Source organism: Heterodontus francisci, chromosome 14 (genome assembly GCF_036365525.1).
Source record: "Heterodontus francisci isolate sHetFra1 chromosome 14, sHetFra1.hap1, whole genome shotgun sequence".
Taxonomy (NCBI): Eukaryota; Metazoa; Chordata; class Chondrichthyes; order Heterodontiformes; family Heterodontidae; genus Heterodontus; species Heterodontus francisci.
The window spans coordinates 105,646,144-105,660,624 of record NC_090384.1 but is presented as its reverse complement, the minus strand read 5'-3'; the positions used below and the strand labels follow the sequence as shown (position 1 = coordinate 105,660,624).

The window sequence follows — 14,481 nt, the reverse complement described above, 5'->3', positions numbered from 1 at the left end:
AGCATGATCCACACTGCATTTCGCAGAATAATCATCACTGACTTTCCCATTTTGCACCAGCACATTAGTGAGCTGGTGCAGTGCTGAGCTGTTTGTTGTGGGTAAGTGGAGCAGTAACTTGGGGAGACTTGTGGCTGTTTAACTTGTGCAAGTTGTGACATTATTGCAAGCTCATGAACCAAATTCCTTGGACAGGTTCTGGAAACTTCCACTGAAGAAGTACACAGGCAGGGCTGCCAAGTGGCCAGGATAGAAATGGTTTTTTTTTTAAATAATATATGTAACTCCTACCCTGCTCATGATAACTTTTAACTTGCTGACAGATGCCGGGCGACGTCAGTTGTAAGACTGCCTGCCTTCTGATTGGGCACTGTCTCTGTAATTGACCCAACCCAGAGCCACACACACACATTGGAAGAGATCAGTCTTTTAAACTTGTTTGTGTGTGTGCATGAAACATACAGAACTGGTGATTATTAGGTTTGTACTAGGAGTGAGCTCTCCCAGCTCGGTGGATCCCCCCCCCCCCCCAGGGACTCAGATGGGTAGCAGGATCGAGAGGGAAATGTGCTAAAACAATCTTCGTCTTAACAAAAAAAACTGTTTAAAAAAAAAGCATCTGTCCCTTTATCGGATCAGCAGGAAGCAGCTCCGGGCGCTGTTCATGTAAGTACAAAAACAAGTTACTTTTTTTTAAAAAATTCAGTTCAAATAAGTGTCGCTCAGTCAAGTTCTGCCTAATTAAACTCACACAGTTCCACCTCTATTCATTAGAAATGCAATTTTATTCTTTAAACTAGGGAGCAGCTAAGTTTACAAGGAGCATTGAGTTTCCACGCTGTGTCAGGTTTCCGAGGTATTGTATGCTGTAACACAGAGCCAGACTTAATACCATGTAAAGTGCAGCTGCTGCTTAATAATTAACCCTCCAAGCTACCTTATCTTCCTCCTTTTTACACCAGAAATGAACAGCTCAGCATGACTATTTATGCTGCCAGCTATAAATACACCAAATCTGCTGGTAGTTTTACAGGAGGGGGAGGGACAATGTGCTAATAAATTAACTCTGGTACTGTAACCGTCATTGGGAATCATGTAATACTTATAAAGGAAGAACTTACATTTCTATAGCGCCTTTCCCAACCTCAGGAAGTCCCAAAGCGTTTTACAGCCAGTAAGTACTGTCACGGATCATAAATGTAAGATAGTCACGAACAAATCCAATCCAGAGTTCGGGAGAAACCTCTTTCCCCACAGAGTGGTGAGAATGTTGAACTCACTACCACAGGGAGTGGTTGAGGTGAATAGTATCGATACATTTAAGGGGAAGCTGGATAAACACAAGAGGGAGAAAGGAATAAAAGGACATGCTGATAGGGTGAGATGAAGAGGGGGTGGGAGGAGGCTCGTGTGGAGCATAAACGCTAGTATGGATTAAATTGGGCCGAATGGACAGTTTCTGTGCTGTATGAGTTCAATGGACTTTGTAAGTATTGTAGGAAATGTGGCAACCAATTTGTGCACAGCAAGCTCCCACAAGCAGCAATGTGATAATGACCAGATAACCTGCTTTTAATAATACAGTTGGTTTAGGGATAAATATTGGCCAGGACATCGGAGAGAACTCTCCTACTTTTCCTGTAAATTGTGATCTTTTATGTCCAGCTGAGAGGACAGACAGGGCCTTGGTTAACGGTCTCATCTAAAAGATGTGTTATAGTGTCTGAAGGTGTTGTTGAGATGTAGGTTTTCATGGGTTAAGAGACAGATTGTTGTGTGTTTATAACAGGCACGGACTGGTACTCTACAGGGTCACACTGTTCCTGGTAATTCCCGAGAGGAGCTGCAGTCCAGCACTCCATATCAGGAGCACTTGATTGGAGAACATTACCCGAGAGAAGGAAATCAACAATAACTTGCATTTATATAGCATCTTTAACATGGTAAAACATCTCAAGGCGCTTCACAGGAGTGTAAATCAAATAAAATTTGACACCGAGCCACATAAGGGAATATTAGGACAGGTGATAAAAAGCTTGGTCAAAGAGGTAGGTTTTAAGGAGTGTCTTAAAGGAGGAGAGAGAGAGGTGGAAAGGATTAGGGAGGGAATCCCAGAGCTTGGGGCCCAGGCAGCTGAAGGCACAGCCACTAATGGTGGAGTGATTAAAATCGGGGATGTTCTAGAGGCCGGAATTGGAGGAATTCAGAGATCTTGGAAGGTTGTAGGGCTGGAGGAGGTTACAGAGATCGGGAGGAGTGAGGCCAAGGAGGAATTTGAATATTGTAATTTGTGTGAGCCTCAGTGAAAATTGCAGTATTACTGGAATCCTTGGTCAGATTAAAGCGGGGGTAGGATAGTGGTTTGGGAGATGGGGCAGGGGTGATGTTTGGGGGACGAGGTGGGGGTAGGATAAAGGTTGGGGGAACTGTATGGGGGGGGAGGGTGGGGGGGGGAGATCTCTGTTGCTTGCTCTCACAATATGGAATATATCCCAGAAAGGAAGTCAAATAACTTTCAGCAATCCGAAAACAGTGTGAACTGGTCAGGTTCGCCACAAGTTTGGGAGGAACTTGGCGTTTAATGTCACTACCACCCATTTTTCTGCCTGAGCTATTTAGGTTTAATTTCTCACAATTATTAATGTGATTCAAATCCAGGACTAGTGTTGGAAAGTTAGTTTGCATCTCCCCACCAAGTGTAGTGTCTGTGACAATCCACTGTTCCTCACAGTGGGTGCTTGCACATTGTAGTGTGATTGCAGAGCAGATCAAACAGGGGGAAAATCTCTCCACTTTGGTCTGGAGTCAAGGTGTTTAGGTTGGGGCTATGGATTTACACAACAGCGTCTCAATGTGTGTGTTTGCCGTGGGACTGTTGCACACTGACGCTGCAGCTAGGCTTCCACTGCAGTGACTCTCCTCAGAGCAGCCTGTGCTTAGACAGTCTTGGAAGTTTTGTTAGTAACGGCATGGAGAGAGGTCAGTAATGGAGCTTTTGGCTTAGTGGTAGCCATTCCTGCCTCTGAGTCAGGAGGTCCTGGGTTCTAACCCCACTGCAGACAGTCCCGGCAACTGGAATTCTGACATCCTGCAGGATCCTCACGTCCAGTGGATGTGGGGTCCTCTCCCGTTGTATGGATTGTGGGAGCCCATAAAACTCTTCTCATTGTATAAATCCAACCCCACAATCGACTAGAATATAGATGGTCACAGCCATGAACGGAGTGTTCACATTGTGACCTGCCAGATTGTTAATCAGCCTGTGAATCCTTCCACTACTTCACTCCGCTCTCCAGAGATCGAAGATATACAAACAATGACAGCAGATACCGAAAGCTGATGATCGTCGGGAGCCCCTAATATTCCCCTCAAGGACCCCAATAGGCTCCTGAGATCCCAGTTTGAAAACCTGGCGGCCACTCTGCACATTCTTTGCCAATTCAACATGTCTGTGGCTTTGCATCGTGTAGCTCAGGTATGATATGCCATCACTGCCAGTGTTTCAGATTGTTACAGCTCACCATTTGCATATACTCACAAACAGACGGACATTTGCGTCATCTGTCATTTTCCTTCTGCGAGGTTTTATTTTGGAATTGTTGTCTTCTCTATAATCTGCCTGTCACATCCATCTTTTCAAACTTTCCATCACAATTAAAGGGGTGGCGATGTGTGTATGTGGAGCACTGGAATCCCAGCTGTTTATCATCCAGGTAATGACTACCAGTGACTGTCCCTGGAGAATCCAGTTCCCAGTTCACTTCAGCTCCCTGCTGGTTGCAGCATAGCTATGAGGGAGTCAAAATTTCCAAAGAATCCACAGGACTGATTTCTGGTGACAGGGAACTTTACAAATTTCATATTTAACCAGTGTGGTCTTGGCCTCACTCTAGTGTTTGGAGGTCAAGTGCATTCTCGGCGCCAAGGCGCAGCCTGCAGTATGACTTGGGTTTGCCCAGCTGCACGTTGTTTTTAAAAGGCTGAACCTTAACTGGAAGTTCAATTCTGGAACCACATAATCTCTGCTGCTCACAGTCCTGGGCAGAGCTATGTGACCTTTGACATTAATACCACCTGTTAGAACCTAGGTTGAGAGCATTAACTTTAAAACGAGATATGAACTCCCCAGAATGATGAATTTCACGTTTTAAAACTTTTACTATAACAACTAAACTAAACAAAATCAATATTAACTAAACAGTAGTTAGTAGGTAGCTAATACATTAAATTACAGAGAAATGTATTTCCCATTAACTTATTAACACACTCAAACCCCACACCACATTTATACATTACACAGCACTCCCAGTGAAAAAGGAATCCTTGCAGTTAAAAGTGCCAAACTCCTCCCAGCTGCAATGGGTTGGATCTCCCAATGATCTAAGAGCAGCGGTTTCTCTCTCTATCTCTCTCTTTAGGCTGTGTACCTGACTGCTGGTCTTCCTTTCTCCCTTTCAGCCTCCAGACCTAGGAAAGCCTTTCGAATTTATCCAGATCAAAAATCAATAGTCGTTTGCCTTTTACAATTCTCAGAGTCCATAAGCCTGACCATAGCAAAATCACCCAGGCCTTCCTTTGTTTCCAGGTGTTAACAATTGCAACTCAAATTTGCATTTTAGAGCCCCTGGCTGTCTGTTTACAATCTGAGTCTGGGAGAGTGAAACCTATTGTCCTTTAGATGTTAAAAACTGGTATCTTGTTTTCAAAAGGGTCTTTGATCTGGGTTCCTTGTTCTTAGAGAAAAACTATCACTAGAGAAAAAGTACTGGGAAAACTAATGGGACTAAAGGCTAACAAGTCCCCTGGACTTGATGGCCTGCATCAGAGGGTCTTAAAGGAAGTGGCTGCAGAGATAGCGTATGGATTAGTTGTAATTTTCCAACATTCCCTAGATTCTGGAAAGGTCCCAATGGATTGGAAAACCAGAAATGTAACACATCTGTTCAAGAAAGGAGGGAGACTGAAAGCTGGAAACTATAGGCCAGTTAACCTAATGTCTGTCATTGGGAAAATGCTAGAAAGTAGTAACAGGACATCTGGAAAATAATCATGCAATCAGGCAGAGTCAACATAGTTTTGTGAAAGGGAAATCATGTTTGACAAATTTATTAGAGTTTTTTGAGGATATAACAAGCAGAGTGGATAAAGGGAAACCAGTAGATGTGATGTACTTGGATTTCCAAAAGGCATTCGATAAGGCGCCACATAAAAGGTTGTTGCACAAGATGTTGCTCATGACGTTGGGGGTAATATATTAGCATGGATAGAGGATTGGTTAACAGACAGGAAACAGAGTCGGGATAAATGGGGCATTTTCAGGTTGGCAAACTAACTAGTGGAGTGCCACAGGGATCAGTGCTGGGGCCTCAACTAGATACAATCTAGATTAATGACTTGGATGAAAGGACTGGGTGTATTGTAGCCAAATTTGCTGGCAATACGAAGATAGTTAGGAAAGCAAGTTGTGAGGACACAAAGAGACTGCAAAATGATATAAATAGGTTAATTGAGTGGGCAAAAATTTGCAGATGGTGTATAATGTGGGAAATTGTGAGGTTGTCCACTTTGGCAGGAAGAATAGAAAACTGCAGAATATTATTTACATGGAAAGAGTGCAGAGGGAGCTGAGTGTCCTTGTACATGAATCACAAAAAGTTAGCATGCAGGTACAGCAAGTAACTAGGAAGGCAAATGGAATATTGGCCTTTATTGCAAGGGGGATGGAGTATAAAAGTCGGGAAATCTTGCTACAACTGTACAAGGCTTTGGTGAGACCGCACCTAGAGTACTGCGTACAGTTTTGTTCTGCTTTCTTAGGGAGTGATATACTTGCATTGGAAGCAGTTCAGAGAAGGTTCACTAGGCTGATTCCTGGGATGAAGGGGTTGTCTTATGAGGAAAGGTTGAGCAGGTTGGGTCTATACTGATTGAAGCTTAAAAGAATGAGAGGTGATCTTATTGAAACATGTAAAGTTCTGAGGGGGCTTGACAGGGTAGATGCTGAGAGGATGTTTCCCCTCGTGGGGGAATCGAGAACTAGGGGGCACAGTTTCAAATTAAGGGGTCTCCCATTTAAGGAAGACGAATTTCTTCTCTCAGTGTTGTTAATCTTTGGAATTCTCTTCCCCAGCGCTCAGCGGGAGCTGGGTCATTGAATATATTCAAGGTTGAGTTAGACAGATTTTTGATTGACAAGGGAGTCGAGGGTTATGGGGAACAGGAGGAAAGTGGAGTTAAAACCACAATCAGATCAGCCATGATCTTACTGAATGGCAGAGCAAGTTCGAGAGGCCCAATGGCCTACTCCTGCTCCTATTTCTTATGTTCTGATGGTAACCAAGGCCTCCGGCTTGTCTCTGGGCAGATTTTACATTGCACTAAAGATCACAGTCTTTTTTAAAACATTACCATTCTATAAATTCCAGCGTTCATAACACACCTCAGACTTCCTTAGGTTGACCACACTGAGATTGACCACTTGCGTTGTTGGTTGTTGTTCATTAGCAGGATAAGTATTTAACTCTTTCAGTGCTGTAAGAAACTTACTGTGGGCCGCAAAGCCAGTTCGACTACTGTCTGAATAAGCAGTACAGTAAAACTCAGCTGCATCCACGTGCCATTTCATAAAATGTTTTGAGGTGTGAATATGATGCAAAATTTTGGAACTTGTAATTTAACAGAGGTTATCAAAAATATTGTTTCATACTCATCATTATTAACTAAGTGATGTGATAATGCATTGGTTGTTTTACTGGACTGGTAAGCTCGGGGCTTGGCTTAATAATCCAGAGAATGTGAGTTCAAATCCCACCAGGGCAGTTTGATAATTTGAATTCAGTTCAAAAAAAATCTGGAAATAAAAAGCTAGGATCCGTAAAAGTGACAATGAAGCTGTCGGATTGTCATTATAAACCCAACTGGTTCACTCATGTCCCCTTAAGAGAAGGAAATCTGCCATCCTTACCCGGTCTGGGCCTATATGTGACTCAAGTCCCACATCAATGTGGTTGACTCTTATATATAATAAAAATACGGCGGATGCTGGAAATTTGAAATTAAAACAGAAAGTGCTGGAATTCCTCAACAGGTCTGGCAGCATCTGTGGAGAGAGAAACAGAGTTAACGTTTCGGGTCGATGACCTTTCATCAGAACAGGCAAAGATTAGAAACATAATAGGTTTTGAGCAAGTGAAAGTGGGGGCGGGGGAGAGAAGAACAAAAGGAAAGGTCTGTGATAGGTTGGAGGGCAGGAGAGATGAAATGACAAAGATGTCATCGAACAAAGGCAAAAGGAGTGGTAATAGTTGTAGTAAAAGACAAAGCATTTGTCCAGAGAGAGTGTTAATGGCAGAATAATGAATAGCTCTGTCTAAAAGCAAAAATATGAAAAACAAGTTTTAGTCTGGCATGTAGTAGAAAAAACTCAATCAAAATGGGTGTCATGGTTTGAAGTTGTTGAACTCAAATGAACCCAAAAGACTGTAGTGTGCCTAATCGGTAAATGAGATGCTGTTCCTTGAGCTTGCATTGAGCTTCACTGGAACACTGCAGCAGGCCGAGGACAGAAATGTGAGCATGAGAACAAGGTGGTGAATTAAAATGGCAAGCAACCGGAAGCTCAGGATCATGCTTGCGGACTGAGCGGAGGTGTTCTGCAAAGTGGTCACCCAGTCTGCATTTGGTCTCCCCAATGTAGAGGAGACCACATTGTGAGCAGTGAATACAGTATACTACATTGCAAAGAAGTACAAGTAAATCGCTGCTTCACCTGAGGATAGTGAGGAGAGAGGAGGTAAAAGGCAGGTATTACACCTCCTGCGATTGCATGGGAAGGTGCCATGGGAAGGGAATGAGTAGTCGGGGGTAATGGAGGAGTGGACCAGGGTGTCAGGGAGGGAATGATCTCTTCGGAATGCTGACAGGGGAGGGGAAGATGTGTTTACTGGTGGCATCACGCTGGAGGTGGCGGAAATGGCGGAGGATGATCCTTTGGATGTGGAGGCTGGTGGGGTGGAAAGTGAGGACAAGGGGATCCCTGTCACAGTTCTGGGAGGGAGGGGAAGGGGCGAGAGAAGAGGTGCGGGAAATGGGCCGGACACAGCTGAGGGTTCTGTCAACCACAGTGGGTGGGGGGGGGGGGGAATCCTTGGTTGAGGAAAAAGGAGGTCATATCAGAAGGTTGCATCATCAGAGCAGATGCGTCAGAGATGGAGAAACTGGGAGAATGGAATGGAGTCCTTACAGGAGGCAGGGTGTGAAGAAGTGTAGTCAAGGTAGCTGTGAGAGTCGGTGGGCTTATAATGAATATTAGTCGACAGTCTATCCCCAGAGATGGAGACAGAGAAGTCGAGGAAGGGAAGGGAAGTGTCAGAGATGGACCATGTAAAGATGAGAGAAGGGTGGAAATTGGAAGCAAATTTGATGAAATTTTCCAGTTCGGGGCGGGAGCAGGAAACGGCACCGATACAGTCATCAATGTACCAGAAAAAGAGTTGGGGGACGGGGCCTGAGTAGGACTGGAACAAGGAATGTTTGACATATCCCTGGTTAGACCTCTGTTCAAGGAAGAAGCGGAGAGCCCTCAAACCATCCTGGTAGGGGATGGAGGTGTAGAGAGATTGGATGTCCATAGTGAAGAGGAGGCGGTTAGGGCCAGGAAACTGGAAATTGTCAAAATGACGTAGGGCGTTAGAAGAGTCACGGATGCAGGTGGGAAGAGATTGGACCAGGGGAGAAAGGATAGAGTCAAGATAGGAAGAAATAAGTTCAGTGGGGCAGACTGAAATGATGGGTCTGCTGGGACAGTCCTGTTTGTGGATTTTGGGAAGGAGGTAGAAGTGGGCTGTCCGGGGTTGCGGGACTATGAGGTTGGAAGTTGTGGAGGGAAGACCTCCAGAGGAGATGAGGTCAGTGACAGTCCCGTGGACAATTGTTTAATGTTCGATGGTGAGGTCATGGTCCAGGGGGAGGTAGGAAGAAGTGTCTGAGAGTTCGCATTGAGCCTCTGCAAGGTAGAGGTCAGTATGCCAGACAACAGTAGCACCACACTTGTCAGTAGGTTTGATCGCAGTGTTGGGGTTAGACCTGAGAGAATGGAGTGTAGCAAGTTCAGAGGGAGACAGGTTAGAGTGAGTTAGGGAAGCAGAGAAATTAAGATGCCGATGCCAGGCTGACAGTTCTTAATGAAAAGATCAAGAGGGGGTAAGAGGCCAGAAGGAGGGGTCCAGGCAGAGGGAGAATGCTGAAGGCTGGTGAATGGGTCTGCTGGTCGGTGGGGGGGAGGACTCCAGGACAAAAAAGTGAGCCCGGAGGCAAAGGCGACGGAAGAAGTGCTCAACGTCATGCCGAGCATGAAATTCATTGAGGTGGTGGGGGGGGGGGGGGGGTAAAGGGATAAAACGGAATCCTTTGCTGAATACAGAATGTTCAGCGTCAGAAAGGGGAAGGTCAGAGGGTATAGTGAATACACAGCAAGGGGTGAGATTTTATAGAAGGGATGGGGTCAGAGGGAAGTACAAAGGAAGAAATATCTGGAGGGGCGTTGGTCCCCATCAGCTGCTGGAGCTTGCGTTCGTTAACACCTGAAATGAAGAGAATTTTTTTTTGTTAAAAGCGTTTGATAAGACGAAGGATGAAATGAAATTGCGGAGTAGAACAGCTTTGAGATAAGGTGAGGCGGTGCTGCTGGAGAGAGAGGTCCAGTGTGTACATGTGGTGGCGCATGGCACTGAGTGTAGATCTCAGGATGCGGCGAGAGTAGCAGTCTGAGGAACGTTGTATCTCTTGGAGATACCTGTAATCCCAGGTGGATTCAAAACATGAAGAACGAAACTTCAGTTGGAATCCACATGGAATAAGTCAGAGCCGGAGACAGTCACTGAGGATGAAGATGTGGCTGTGAAAATTAGTTTTGGTCGACATTTTATCAAACACCAGGAGGGAAATAAAAAGCAATGAAGGTGAAGAAGGTAAAAGAGACAAACGAAAATCCCGTCAGAGAGAAGAGCAGAACTTCTTCAAGGTAGGCATTCCTGGAAGAGAAGTGGCAGTGAATTAAACAGTAAACTAAAAGCAAAATGCCACAGATGCTGGAAATCTGAAATAAAAACAGAAAGTGCTGGAAATACTCAACAGGTTTGGCAGCATCCGTGGAGAGAGAAAAACAGAGTTAACGTTTCAGGTCAATGAACTTTGATCAGAACTGGCACAGGTTAGAAATGTGACAGGTTTTGAGCAAGTGAAAGAGGAGAGGGGAAGAAGAACAAAAGGGAAGGTCTGTGATAGGGCAGAAGAGATTAAATTACAAATATGTCATGGAACAAAAGGCAAAGGAAGTGGTAATAGTTGTAGTAAAAGACAAAGCTTTAGTCCAGAGAGAGTGTTAATGGCAGAATAATGAACAGCTCTGTCCAAAAGCAAAAACGTAAACAAGTTTTTTCTTATTCATTCATGGGATGTGGGCATCGCTGGCTAGGCCAGCATTTGTTGCCCATCCCTAATTGCCCTTGAGTAGGTGGTGGTGTGCTGCCTTCTTGAACCGCTGCAGTCCTTGGGGTGTAAGTACACCCACAGTGCTGTTAGGAAGGGAGTTCCAGGATTTTGACTCAATGACAGTGAAGGAACGGTGATATAGTTCCAAGTCAGGCTGGTGTGTGACTTGGAGGGGAACTTGCAGGTGGTGGTGTTCCCATGCATCTGCTGCCCTTGTCCTTGTAGGTGGTAGATGTCACGGGTTTGGAAAGTGCTGTCGAAGGAGCCTTGGTGAGTTGCTGCAGTGCATCTTGTAGATGGTACACACTGCTGCCACTGTGCGTCGGTGGTGGAGGGAGTGAATGTTTGTAGATGGGGTGCCAGTCAAACGGCTGGATAGTCCTGGATGGTGTTGAGCTTCTAGAGTGTTGTTGGAGCTGCACCCATCCAGGCAAGTAGAGAGTATTCCATCACGCTCCTGACTTGTGCCTTGTAGATGGTGGACAGGCTTTGGGGAGTCAGGTGGTGAGTTACTCGCTGCAGAATTCCCAGCCTCTGACCTGCTCTTGTAGCTATGGTATTTATGTGGCTACTCCAGTTCAGTTTCTAGCCAAGACCGGCACACGGTTAAAAAAAAAATCAAATTGTGAGTCATGGTCTGAAATTATTGAACTCAATGTTGAGTTCAGTAGGCTGTAAACTGGCATGTGTGGCAGCTGAGGCTCCCCCCATCTGCGAGTGGAGGGAATGGGCCCTGTGACTTAACCTGGTACATGGGAGTGGCTGAGCTTGATCAATGGGTAACTGACAGTGCTGTTGGCTGAGGTTTCTGTTTCTGTTGCATCTCATCTGCATGTGTGTGCCGTATGCATGTGAATGTGTGTGTACGAGTGTGTGTGTTTGCGCAGTGTGCGTGCACAGTCTGTGTGAGTGATTGTGTCTGAGAGTGCAGTGTGTGTGTAGTGTGCACAGTGTGTATGTGAATGTGAGTCATTGTGTGTGCAGTGTGAACAGTGTGTGTGTGAGTGCATGTGTAGTGTGCACCGTGCGTATGAGTGTGAGTGATTGTATGTGTGTGTAGTGTACACAGTATGTGAATGTGAGTGTGTGTGTGAGTGCAGTGTGCACAGTGTGTGTGTGAGTGCATGTGTAGTGTGCACCGTGCGTATGAGTGTGAGTGATTGTATGTGTGTGTAGTGTACACAGTATGTAAATGTGTGTGTGTATGTGTGTGATAGTGTACACTGTATGTGAATGTGAGTGAGTGTGTGTGTGAATGCAGTGTGTACAGTGTGTGTGTATGTGTGTGTAGTGTACACAGTATGTGAATGTGAGTGAGTGTGTGTGTGAGTGCAGTGTGCACAGTGTGTGTGTATGTGTGTGTAGTGTACACAGTATGTGAATGTGTGTGTGTATGTGTGTGATAGTGTACACTGTATGTGAATGTGAGTGAGTGTGTGTGAATGCAGTGTGCACAGTGTGTGTGTGTGTGTGTAGTGTACACAGTATGTGAATGTGTGTGTGTATGTGTGTGTAGTGTACACAGTATGTGAGTGTGTGTGAGTGCAGTGTGCACAGTGTGTGTGTGTGTGTGTAGTGTACACAGTATGTGAATGTGAGTGTGTGTGTGAGTGCAGTGTGCACAGTGTGTGTGTGTGTGTGTGTGTGTAGTGTACACAGTATGTGAATGTGTGTGATAGTGTACACTGTATGTGAATGTGAGTGAGTGTGTGTGTGTGAATGCAGTGTGCACAGTGTGTGTGTATGTGTGTGTAGTGTACACAGTATGTGAATGTGAGTGTGTGTGTGAGTGCAGTGTGCACAGTGTGTGTGTGTGTAGTGTACACAGTATGTGAGTGTGTGTGTGAGTGCAGTGTGCACAGTGTGTGTGTGTGTAGTGTACACAGTATGTGAATGTGAGTGAGTGAGTGTGTGAGTGCAGTGTGCACAGTGTGTGTGTATGTGTGTGTAGTGTACACAGTATGTGAATGTGAGTGAGTGTGTGTGTGTGTGCAGTGTGCACAGTGTGTGTGTATGTGTGTGTAGTGTACACAGTATGTGAATGTGAGTGAGTGAGTGTGTGAGTGCAGTGTGCACAGTGTGTGTGTATGTGTGTGTAGTGTACACTGTATGTGAATGTGAGTGAGTGTGTGTGTGCAGTGCTGGAATACCGGATCAGAATGCCACTCCACAATCTGACAGTATTCATTTCCAGTTCCCATAGATAATTGCGTTTACAATTCTAACACCACTGGGAAAGGTTTATAATTTATGAATTGGTGTCAGTCTCCCAGTGTCATATTACATCGTAACTAATGTGAGCTAATAAAAAATAAAGTAAAGTACTTAACAGTAATTTAAAGAGCAAACAGATTTTAATAACCTTTTGGGAAATTGACTGAAGTTTTCTTTTAAAAACTGAAGCTAAGTGTAACTGTTTAAAATTAGAAATGATATTTTTCACTGGAAGGTATCCTGAGAGGGAGAATCAGCCACAATAACCAGAGCCAGAGACACTGAATCCAAAGAGCTTTATCTTTGCTGTTGATGGCTCTTAACTGTTGCAACTCGGAATGTGATAAACAGATCCTTATCATGTGCACAGAATCACAGAATTGTTACAGCACAAAGGGAGGCCATTCGGCCCATCGTGTCTGCACTGGCTCTCCAAATGATGCCATTTCGCTGTCCTTTCCCTGTAACCCTGCATACTTTTCCCTGTGTGAAACAGAATAGATAGAAAGATCTTGCATTTATATAGCACCTTTCATGGCTTCAGGCTGTCACAAAGTGTTTTACAGCCAATGAACCTCCCCACCCCCCCCCAACAGAATGTACCTTCAGTTTACCCAACATAACCCAGTCCCTTCATTCTATACAACTTAAATCTACGCAGTCCGCCTCAGGCAGGATTCATCAGCAAATCTGTTGTCGAATTAATTTAGACCATTTATGCATTTATTGGGGATTATATATATATATAGGAGTTTGCAAGATCTCCCTGTGTCTGTGTGGGTTTCCGCCAGGTGCTCCGGTTTCCTCCCACCTCCAAAAGACTTGCAGGTTGATAGGTAAATTGGCCATTGTAAATTGCCCCTAGTGTAGGTAAGTGGTAGGAGAAGGTGGGGATGTGGTAGAGAATATGGGATTAATGTAGGATTAGTATAAATGGGTGGTTGTTGGTCAGCACAGACTCGGTGGGCCGAAGGGCCTGTTTCAGTGCTGTATCTCTAAAAAAAAAAGGCCATTCAGCCCAACCAGTCCATGCCAGTGTTAAAGCCTCCTCCCATCTCAGTCATTGAACTTGAAAGGAAGCCATTAGGATGCGGACTTGATATATTATAGAGTGTCTTAGAAAGGTTTAACCCCGAACTCTATTCCAAATTAAACCACAACTGCAGGGAGAATGTCTTCCAGCGCAAAGAGTTGTCCATGATCGAGTGTTGCAGACTGGCACATTCCAAGGTCCAGGACCACATGCTGAGGGACACACTAACTCTTGGGGCAGCCGCCACAAAGGCTCAATGGGGAAAGACTACTTTGTAAGATCCTCCTGTGTAAAACCCCTCGGGCTGTATGAATCACAGGAAATGTATGTTGTAAATATCACGTGTATTGAGGCGCCTCAGAGTGCCACATGCTACAAGGGAGGAAGTTGAACTATATTGCATTTCTGTAACGATCAATTTGAAATGTTATGGAATATACTTTTTTTCAAATTTTGTGAATAAAGTATACTTTTGGAAGTAAGCTGCAGGGAGAAGGTGATAAACTGGGATGAGGCAAGTTTAGGAGTGATGGTGGGAGGTAAGGATTCACACAAAGGATCAATTTTCACTTCTGTCATTAAAGCAGAGGAGGGAAAAGGCCTCATAACAGTGTCCCGTTAACAGTGACAAAGAGACCCAAAGCTCTGCCTGCTTCAGGCGCTAGGCCCCTTTAAATATGCAGATTAGGAGTACAGCACAAAAGGAGACCATTCAGCCCATCGTGCCTGTGGTGGCTCTTGAA

General features: G+C 44.8%; 1 protein-coding gene across 3 annotated transcripts in view; it reads left to right on the top strand.

Moving 5' to 3' along the window:
- The first annotated feature begins 396 nt into the window (after nucleotides 1–396).
- The window catches only part of LOC137377198 (F-actin-monooxygenase mical2-like), a 324,020-nt gene continuing 309,935 nt past the window's right edge, over nucleotides 397–14,481 (top strand). For all 3 annotated transcript variants that reach the window (XM_068046689.1, XM_068046680.1, XM_068046687.1), the window contains exon 1: nucleotides 397–666. The gene's annotated coding sequence lies outside the window, so the exon portion shown is untranslated. The remainder of the gene's footprint in view (nucleotides 667–14,481) is intronic.